The sequence below is a fragment of the Rattus rattus genome, chromosome 11 (genome assembly GCF_011064425.1).
Source record: "Rattus rattus isolate New Zealand chromosome 11, Rrattus_CSIRO_v1, whole genome shotgun sequence".
Taxonomy (NCBI): domain Eukaryota; kingdom Metazoa; phylum Chordata; class Mammalia; order Rodentia; family Muridae; genus Rattus; species Rattus rattus.
This window is the reverse complement of record NC_046164.1, coordinates 35337018-35345008: the sequence shown is the minus strand read 5'-3', so window position 1 is coordinate 35345008 and position 7991 is coordinate 35337018. Positions and strand designations below refer to the sequence as shown.

At 37.8% G+C, this 7991-nt stretch overlaps 1 non-coding gene across 1 annotated transcript; it reads right to left on the bottom strand.

Annotated features, from left to right (window-relative positions):
- Window positions 1-1128: 1128 nt before the first annotated feature.
- On the bottom strand, window positions 1129-1258 carry LOC116912983. The gene has a single exon (XR_004389547.1). It is a non-coding gene; the product is annotated as a small nucleolar RNA SNORA17 (small nucleolar RNA).
- Between the last annotated feature and the right edge of the window lie 6733 nt (window positions 1259-7991).

Here is a 7991-nt window from a genome sequence, read left to right as displayed (position 1 = left end):
GGGACCACATGACAGACAAGTAAGTGGCAACGACCAGCTCTCCCATGCTCCCACTCTTGGGCTTGCGTCATCCATGTCTTCACCACCAGGGTCAACTCTACTTTGTTGCCCAAATGAGGCCCAGTGCCTGCTCTCACAACTGCTACAGTTGGTAAAGGGCAGGGCCAACACTATTGCTCTCATTACCCTAGGGCCTCATCTCCCAGCTCCTGCAAGTAGTAAGGGGCAAAGATGAAGGAGGGTATAGCCACCTCATCCATGCTACCACAGAGGAGACCAGTTGCAAGGCCAACTCCCTCATGCTCATATTCTTGGTGCCTATTCAACTACCACTCCTGTAATATACCAGATACTGCAGCTAGTTACAAGTGGGGTCACCATTCCTGTTCTCATGTCCCAAGAGCTAGATCTCCTTCAGTGTTTAGGCTAGAAGTCAGGACAGTTTTCCATAGCCCTCAGATAGCAGCATGTCACCTGGCAACAGCCCAGTCCAAGGAAGTTCACCTGGCCTTTGGTAGTAACAGATCTTCTCTACTGCAGGATCATGGACATAGGAATGCCTCTCCCCGTTCTGTGGTAGCATAGGCCAAGACCCACCCCACCATGGTCCCAGGTGGCACCATTGGCAACTCACATCAGCTGTTCCTAACTACCATCAAGTCTCTAGTTCTGCCTCTCTACATTGTGATCACAATTTTTCTGCTTTGCTTCCTAATCCATTTCTCCACCTTTCACTTGCTTCTCTGAGTGGTGCCTGGGGTCTCTTAGTGTCTGGGGTTTACTCAAAGGTGTAATGTCCTATTCGTGCATTATGGCACCAGGCAAGAGTCATCTTGGGCATGCTATGCCTCACTCCCCATCCCCTAAGCTTGTATGGCACTGAATCGGTGGTCATCTCAGTCTAGATCTCTATACTGGCCTCTTGGCACTGGTCTGGTGGTTGTCTCAGGCTTTTACCTTTCCTGAGCCTGCCTGAGAGGTGCCATGGAAGGGTCCTCTCTTTTGGGTTCTCTCAACCTTGGGACCCTTGGATGTGGAAGGGGTTCCTTTATTCTCTTGTTCATTCTCTACTCTAGGATCCCAACCTGACCAACACAGCACACTACCTCAGGCTTGCTTTCTTCCAAGAATGTTTGGCTACTAATCATTCTGATGTCACAGGTCAGAACACATAGACAGACACAGCCTCTCTCCTCACTGCCTCCTACTGACACACCTGTGACACAGCAGCCATACCTACAATACCCCTAGGGACAGTGTTTAGGTTTTCTTTTTGTGTTGTTGTTGTTGTCATTGTTTTGTTGTTTTGTTTTGTTTTCTAATTTAAGATAGATTTGAAACCAACTCAAAATGCAATTCCATTTAGGAAACTATTAAAAAACTTACTAACATCCAAACATTTAATGTGGTTTTTTTAAAATATGACCAAAGAGTGTTAAGGTGACATTTGCTACAAATGATATTAGCTGCATACTAATGTTTTACATTATTACATAAAAATTTCTTGAAGATAAAGCACTAATTTACAATTTAAATTTTTATTTTTCACATACAGCTAAAATGTTGCTTGATTTATCTATACTTCTCCAGTTGCCTTCTCTTTCGAGAACATCTGAAATATTATACTTTGAGTTAGAGTTTTTCAATAATTAGACTGCGTCCTTTGAATTGTGTGCTTCTGTTTTCTGAGGCCTTCCAGGATCAAATCTTTGAAGGTGACATTGAGTAAATTATCTGCATGTAGAAACAACACTACTCAATAAATACATGGTGTGTAGATGTCTTTTTGCGATTATAAGAAAATCCTAATATTGCCCACTTCTCATTCCTCCCTCCAAACTTTACCATATAACCCTCCTTACACTCCTTCAAATCCATAGATTCTTTGTTCTTAGACTGCTACTGCCTGGCTTCACAGAGTTGTAATAGCAGATGATCCATTTGAAAAGGAGTAACATGAATAACCTAGCAGTTCATTGTAAGCTCTGGTATCATTGCATGGGCTCTATGTGCTACAAGAAATCCCTTTAGATCTAAGAAACAGTTATACAAATTGTGCTTTCAAAAGGCTTTCTAAAAAATTGTAGCTGGTACCTAGAACTCCCAAAGAACAAATGGTGCCCTAGACTCCTCCCCGGGTTTGAAACTGAGATGTCTTCCCTGTAAAAGGTGTCATTTCCCTTGGAAAATAAAGGGAGACATGGCTCTACCTTTGATTAAGTTGCTGTCAAACTCACATCTTCTTTTTTTTTTCTACGTATCCCTGGATCTTACAAGGTAAAGATAAGCGAAGTAAAATATTTATACTCAGGTTCTTGTCTTGAAATCCTTGAAATAAGATGGACAGACATGAAAATATGGATAAAACCATATTGAGAATTCATAAACTAAATCCTGGCTGTGTACTGGGAGTGTGTGACCCGGCTGGCAAAGCAGAAATATAATGTACAAAGATGAAAAATCGCTCCACAGATAAATCAGGGCTTTAAAACCAAGTGTGATAAAGTCCGTGGAATATTGCCTTGGGTGGCTCCTCCTCCCCATCTCTATTGAAGGGGAGATTAATCCCTCAAAGAGGACATTGCCAACACTTCAGAAATCCAATTTGTGAACAACATTCGAGTGTCTAGGAATGCACATTTGTAATCTTAACAACCTAGTCACACTGAAGTCAGAGAAAATTGTCATTCATTTTCACCTATCAGAGGATGTCATACCCTGAAAAGAAAATTAACATCAGAAAGAAAGGAATTTCTCTGAAAAATGAAAGAAAGAGTGGCAAAGGATACAGACCCACTGTTCCCTAGAGAAGAGTGATTAGCTTGCTGCTACCAAGGCAAAGTTCACCTTAATCTTTTGGTTGGAGTACGTACTAATGTTTTTTTCATGATCTTTATTAAACACTTAAGAATATTGAAATGATGGGCTTTCAAGAGGATCAATATGGCAGATGGAAAGCCTCAAAAGCAAAATTGTATATCCCAAGTATGAGTCAAAATTAAAGAGTGGATCACTTATATTCAAATCCATTTTTAAATTTTTTATTGGATATTGTATGTATTCACAGTTCAAATGTTGTCCCCTTTACCCCCCATACTCTCTTTTCCTGCTTCTATGAGGATGTTCCCACTCCCATCCACCCACTCCTACCTCAATGCCTTGGCATTCCCCTACACTGGGAAACAAGCCTTCATAGGACCAAGGCTTCTCCTCCTATTTAGGCTGGACAATGACATCCCATGCTACATATGTGGCTGGAGTCATCATGGGTCCTTCCATCAAGTTATACATTTAGATATATCAATAAATCTGATTTGCCTTTATAGATTATCATTTGTAACACTATGCTTTTCTTCCTCTGTCAAATGATAATACCAGTTATGTTACTACTCCGAAGATTAATGAGAAAAACAAATTGGTATCCGTCTAATCAACACAAGCTATGCCCATCTTAGTTTATACTGCTACAGTGGCCATCATGGTTTTCCTACAATTTTCGATAATACTTTGTTGATAATACCTTCTGTCATTATTGATACTGCTTTTGCATAGACATTAGCATTCCCTTTTGTTTGGTCATCATGTCCTTAAAAACCTAAATAAGAATATTTTAAGCAAGTACTTCAATTTTGATATAATTACATATGTTTAAGAAAATCTCTCCATAAATGCTATCAGGTAAGTGAACGTTTGCAGAGCTCTATCTCCAATTTCTTTTTATAAATTGCTGTTTTTCATTTTCCTTTTTTTAAAAATTGTTGCTCTTCATTTTATTAAAACTATCTAAGAATACTTGAAAGTTGTCTTTCTGAACCCTGTATTGGTAGATAGAGACAGAATCAATAACAATGAAGAGAGATAGCTTATTTGGCTCAAATATCTTAAAGCTGGATACAGCATATTTTGTTGAGATTTCCAAGAAGTAATTTCCCTTGCCTTTCCTGGATATGCAATGTGAGTATTCAGTCTGTATAAGGTATTTAGACACATGTGCTAAAACCAGTCTGCATGACAGGCTGGTGACAGGAAGTGTGCACTGCATTAAAGATTCCATGGGGTATTTAAAAATACCTTGAACTTCATTTAAGTAGAAGCTGGAGGAATTATTCAGGGTTGAAAAATAAAATGACAAGTGTTACATCTGCAGAATTGGACCCACAATCGAAACAAGCAAGGTGCTCCCTTCAATGTCTGTCTCGGTGTTTAGATATTATTGATCAATACGCTCATGATGGTCATGGCTGTGGATGGGCACCACACAGGTCCTGACTTCACAATTTCTAATTCCAACAATGTGTGGTGAGCCCTAGAGTGCCCATGAATCTCAATCCAGAATCCTCTTGAGACACAACAAGATTGGCTCAGCAGGAGGCAGTGGCCTGTCTCTCCCTGATTAATTGTGACCAAAGTGACAGTGTCACACATAGTACAACAGCATTTAATCCCTGGAGGGGATAAGAGGTCATTTTGAAATGGAAAAAGTATTCTAAAGTGTACCTATATCATCTTGTGTTATGCTTGAGGCTGACTACCCAGTGGGTTGGCCAGCCACTTTACAGAAACCGTGCCCATATCAAATTATTTCCAATGTATGACTCTCTTCAGAATGTGCCCTATGACCAAACTGAACTTTCCTCCGCAGGCTGATAACTGCTTGGATTTTTTTTTTTCTGCTCCACACAAATTGCACTGAGCAAAAGCAAATGGAAAAGGAAAGTGAATGTTCTTGCTGTACTTTGAGAGCTTCTAAGTGTGTTTTCTAGAGGCTGATGAACAAAGTCATGGATCTTAGAATTTGGTACGTTTGCGTCATACCCTCCCAAACCCCAAAATTCAAATGATTTGATTATCCAGGACAGTTGAGTCAATAAGAAATATGAAGTTTTACTGGGGCTAATTTCAGCCTGCAAGATACACAGACCAGTAAAGAAACACGAGCTCCAAAAATCAGCTAGCTGATGTATGGGTGTACAAAACTATTGTCTTTATGTGTTCAATGAATGTTAGAATTGGTATAGCCTGTTGTTAGAATTGGTGTAGACTCCAATTACAATAATTAGTTATCCATCAATAACTTCATGATTTACTGTGTATCTTTTAAATATTTTCTATCCTTTCTTTAATTCAATATTCTCCCTTCTACATAGTTTAATATCCTCAGTTATGATGAAACCGGTTTAAACTGGGTAACCAAATATGTGTGAATATAATTGTATCCTTATAGTAAGTTACTTTGATCATGGCTTGCAAACATTTGACCTTTTCTAGAGTATAAAATTAGAACAACTAAGCAAGGTAAGCGTCAAGTTTACATCAAAATATGAGAGCCTGAGAAATTTAACAATAATTATTCAAGGGGTTTATAACAAAGTTTAAATATAGCTTTTAGCTTCTAATTACATTCATGTTTAAGCACAAAGGCATTGCTTTTGGCTTTTATATAACAGTGATCTTTTGGGTTTTTAGCTCAGTGGTAGGCGCTTGCCTAAAGCGCAAGGCCCTGATCCGAAAAAAAAAAAAGAACAAAAAACAAAACAAAACAGTGATCTTTTAATGCATGGTACTTGACTATATAGTAATAAGCTGACTATTGCTAAACAGGATAATCCTCTTAAGAAATGTCAATATTTCTAAATAAGAAGCTAAGAAAGAGGATGACATGATAGTCCAAAATTAAAAATAAAATTATTTGCTTAATAAAACTCCCTTTGTGAATTATGAGAACAATCATGGGTGTGTTTACTGTGGATTTTTTCAGTAATAAATAAATTGGCATTCTTAACAGAAAGAATTGTTTCCATAATTACCCAGAAATTCATCTTTAAAAGACTGGAGATATAGACAAATTCATATCAAGTAGTCAAATTGCATCGGAAAATTTAAAATTCAATAAATTGATAAAGTGAGGTAGCTACAAGGAGGTCCCTCAGCTGGCGTGTGTGTGTGTGTGTGTGTGTGTGTGTGTGTGTGTGTGTGTGTGATGTATATTTGAGAGTGCACATTCTATGATGTTATACAGGTACACACTTCATGGTATACATGTGGAGGTCAATTCTCCTTTTTTATACCGTTATATTCATCTGTTTTACTGTTATTTCAGTTCTCTACATTATAGGAGCATGTGCTAATTAGTTAAATAGTACACATATAATCACTAAGGTATTATAGTTCACCCAATGTATATGTGTGAACTAAGTGTGTCAGGCAGCTTTAGGGAGAATTCTATCACCGTCATTTCCCTCTGTCTCTCCATCTCTCTACATCCTTTTCTCTGCTTCCTGACCCTGTATCTGCACCTCTCCTCCCTTCACTCTGCTCTCTCCTCAACAATTTATTCTAGGAAAATGTAATAGCAAGGGCTTGTTCCCAGCTCTCCAATGTCATTTATACCACTCTGAACTCTGAACTAGATAAGTCTTACTTCTAACTCATTTTTACCTAACATAACAACGGTTTCTATTCCTCCCTCACTGCAGCAATCTTCAAAATCCCAAGTCTTTTGTCATTAATTAATAAAAATTTAAGAGTCTAAACTCCGAATGCCTCCAAAAAGAAAGAGGATAGAGCATACATTAGCAGTTTGACAGCACACTTAAAAGCTCTAGAACAAAAAGAAGCACATACATGAAAGAGGAGTAGAAGGCAGGAAATGATCAAACTCAGGGCTGAAAGCAACCAAGTAGAAACAAAAAGAACTATACCAAGAATCAACAAAACCAGGAGCTCGTTATTTGAGAAAATCAACAAGGTTGATAAACCCTTAGCCAGACTAACCAGAGGGCACAGAATATGTATCCAAACTAACAAAATCAGAAATGAAAAGGGACTCATAACAACAGAATATGAGGAAATTTAAAAAAAAAATCACATCCTACTATAAAAGCCTATATTCAATAAAAAAGGAAAATTTGGAGGAAATGGATGATTTTCTAGACATATATCAGGTACCAAAGCTAAATCAGGAACAGATAAACCATCTAAACAACCCCATAACTATGAAAGAAATGGAAGAAGTTATTAAAAGTCTCCCAACAAAAAGAGCCCAGGACCAGATGGGTTTAGTGCAGAATTCTATCAAACCTTCATAGAAGACCTCATACCAAAACTGTCCAAACTATTCCACAAAATAGAAACAGACTAAGCACTACCAAATTCCTTCTATAAAGCCACAATGACATTTATGCCTAAACTACACAAAGACTGAAGAAAAAAAGAGAACTTCAGACCAATTTCCCCTATGAATATTGAAGCAAAGATACTAAACAAAATTCTCACAAACCAAATCCAAGAACACATCAAAACAATCATCCATCATGATCAAGTAGGCTTCATCCCAAGGATACAGGGATGGTTCAATATGCGAAAATCCATCAATATAATCCACTATAAAAACAAACTCACAGGGAAAAAAAAACAATTACATGCTGAGAAAGCATTTAACCAAAGTTAAAAATCCTTCACGATCAAAGTCCTGGAAAGGTGAGGAATTCAAGACCCATACCTAAATATAAAAAAAGAAATATACAGCAATGAGAATGTTGATGGAGAGAAACTTGAAGCAATCCCACTAAAATCAGGGACTAGACAAGACTGCCCACTCTTTCCCTATTTATTCAATATAGTTCTCAAAGTACTAGCCAGAGAAATCAGACAATGAAAGGAAGTCAAAGGGATACAAATTGAAAAGAAGAAGTCAAAATATCACTATTTGCAGATGACATATTATACCTAAGCGACTACAAAAGTTCCACCTGAGAACTACTATGTCTGATAAATAACTTCCACAAAGTGTTGGGGTATAAAATTAACTCAAACAAATCAGTAGCATTCCTCTACTCAAATGATAAACAGGCTAAGAAAGAAGTCAGGGAAATGACACCCTTCACAATAGTCCCAAATAACATAAAATACCTCGTGTGATTCTAACTGAGCAAGTGAAAGATCCGTATGATAAAAACTTCAAGTCTCTGAAGAAAGAAATTGAAGAAGAT